Source organism: Topomyia yanbarensis, chromosome 3, assembly GCF_030247195.1.
Source record: "Topomyia yanbarensis strain Yona2022 chromosome 3, ASM3024719v1, whole genome shotgun sequence".
Classification (NCBI taxonomy): Eukaryota; Metazoa; Arthropoda; class Insecta; order Diptera; family Culicidae; genus Topomyia; species Topomyia yanbarensis.
Window position 1 is genome coordinate 171,142,113 of NC_080672.1, and position 3,282 is coordinate 171,145,394.

Below are 3,282 nucleotides of genomic sequence, written 5' to 3' on the forward strand. Positions count from 1 at the left end.
GCTGAAAAATTATTAGATAATGCGATTGAATACATCAGAGATGACCTCCAAGAAGTTACCAACTAACACACAACGACACAAACTAATTGATATTGAGTGGAAGAAGCGCAACATCTAACACATTTATTTAATTAAAAACATTCCGGAATATAAACTCAAAAAATAAAGTTCCTTTGGATTTCAAAGTATGTTTTTTTCTAGATCGCCACAGAAATCGATGACTTTCAAACGTTAATCGCTTTTTGATTTACGGTTTTGATAAAAGAGCGGACACCCAACTAGCGAACCCCCAACTAACGAATTTGCACTGCATTCACATGCCTAGGGTTCCTCGTGGTTGCGGTAATTACCGCAACCACGTGGTATTTACCGCATCCGCACCGCAAAATCTGCGGTGCTGTGAAACACTTTTTCCCGTAGATGCGATGCGGGAAATGAGATTTTACCGCGCGGTATTACCGCAACCGCACCGCATTAATAAGTGGATTAACACTAGGACTTCCACTATTTAAGAAGAACGCACTTAGATTTATTTCCTTTCCTTTATTCCTATTATTCTATACTTCCAAGTAAACCTTTACAAATTAACCATTTTAAATACATAAATGGTTCTTCCAAATAGAGGCAAAATTATTAGAACATTGAAAAACAATTGAATTATACTCTTAAATCCAATTTTAAAATGCATCACTTCTCCCGAATTCTCTTTTCAGTCGTGGAATCATGAATTTTGATTAATTTGAAGCAATCAGAGGTAAACTGATGATGCTGAGTCTTAAATACAACCCAAAGAATGTAATTATCTTCATCAAACCAAACGAATTTGGAAGAATTGTCACAAAAGGAGACAAATGTATAAACAGCGTCCTAAATAAGGAGCGGTCCAAATTAGGCTGTTTACTGTATTCGTTCTTCTACATCGTATTTCCATTTCTTTTGATTTCTTTATAATTTCATTGTGAATTTTTTTGCAGTCCGCCTTATAAAACTCTTTCTCAAAAAGAATGCTACAGTTAACTCTCTCTATGTCGATATTGAAGGGACCATCGACATAGGGAGAGATCGACATATAGAACACAATGGTTTTCTTTCAGGACATCATAATGCATACCGGGAAATGAATATAGATGCTCGTATTGGGGTAGTAGGGTAGTAGACGACGAGGTAAAGTGCACACGCACTGCAAAACATCAAGTTTGCTGTTTGAGTGGGAATCCCTTATTTGCAGTTTATCTTTCTGCCCCACATATAGGGGAACCCGGGGAGACTTGACCAGGTTTTCAGCTAAACCTGCATAAATCTCTAAAAAAGTTTTCAATCCTTCCAAAGTCATTGAGATATAATGTAAAAAGGTATTATTCGTGTTCATGATTTTTTGCAGAATTTTTAGTTTACTTTTTCAAAAGTTATAAAAGTTTGTCTGAGATCGTTTTTTTTTGGTCAAGTCTCCCCACTGCGGGGAGACTTAACCAAGGCCTGGGGAGACTTGACCAAGAGAATTTTGAAAAATCAGAACAACAAATAATGACATAAATAATACTGTAATCCTTTTTTCCGTATTGTCGAGGTCATTAGGTAGCAGTAAAATATATAAAAGGGTGGCATTTCATAAATTTCGACTGTGTTTAATGCATTTCCTTTTAAGGATTAACTGTACTGCTTACATTGCATATTAATACGTCACGAAATCAGCCATATTATTACTAACTTTGTTTACTAGTACAAAAAGATATAGACTGTTGTTTGATGTGGGATTTTTTGTGACATGATTAACACAGTAGGTACGACAGCATAGTAAATATCAGAAAAATTTTATCTTTCTTCAGATTATTGCCACTTGGTCATGTCCCCCCATAAAATCGTGGTCAAGTCTCCCCAACATTAGTTACTGCGTTCAATCACGTGCAAATTTTAATAAAAACTATTTCAATGTTCCGATTTATGTAAAATCATTTCACTAGTTCATAAAGTATAAAATAATGTATGAGTACTTTAGAAGTGATTATTAGGCGATTAGATATGTCCATACAAAGTTTGATAAAAATTACTTCATTTAACGCAAATTTATTAAATACGGAATCTTTTCTATTAGGAAAGAATTTTTCATTCCAAACTTTTAAAATTACCTTAACGGACCGAAATAAGTAAAAAAATATTTTTGAAGATTTTTTAAGAACATAATAGAACACGTCATAGCCAATAATAGAATTCTACGCTTGGTCAAGTCTCCCCATGTTCCCCTAATTGAAATTGTTTTGATCACGAAAGTATGATTTCCGTGCTACAGATGGCTGCATTTTAAATATTTTCATAGTATGTTAAAGTCAAAATTTTGTACCCAAAAATGCATAACTTCTAGAAAACCTCGATAAATGCAAATTAAGATGAATTCGTTTTACAAAGTCTCGTAGGAAAACATATTGAATATCCACTTTACCCCAAATCATGTCTTTACTGCCACTACATGCTGAATATTGATATAGGACTTAGTGCCCTGATCGCCAATTTTCGTTTCATCATGTATATGCTTTGTGATGTCCTGAGAGAAAAAAAAACACATCGACATAGAGAGAGAATAATGCAGGCAAATATAAAGCTAGGGACATCGAGATAGGGAGATATCGAGATAGAGAAAATATCGACATAGAGGAGTTTTTATACGTGCAATCTGAAGGGACCTACGAAATAATCGAGATAGAGAAAAATATCGACATAGAGAATATCGACATAGAGAGAGTTAACTGTACACTACTTTTTTGAGAAAGGAAAACTAGGAAAATTTTTTACCGAATTAAGTCCTAATAGTTTCAGGTATTCGAAGTTAGTATTTTGATAATGTAGACTATTGCGATTTTTTGTGTATCTCAAAGCCATATTGTCATATTGTGACAAGTCTCAAAGTAAAACTAGATGACAAATTTGAGACAATTTTTTTCCATTGGAACTAATGAGAGATATTGGGAAGAATAGGGGAACTGGTGGTAAAATGAACACGTTAAGCAAAGTCATTATTTTCTAACTAATAAGTGATTGAGATACTACAATCACCTTATACGTTTCTTGTTAGACATGTTTTGTACATATTTAGTGAAAATACTTCGACATAAACATTATTCTTGATTTCAAAACATGTCCAAAAAACAACATGTTTATAGCGTGTGGGTAAACTGAACATGTGCTGGTGGTAAAATGAACACCTTCTAGTGACCTGCAAAATGTTCTGTATGTGTGCAATGCTTAGCGTTGAAAAACATTTTCACAGGGCATTTGCAGGCAAAAAAA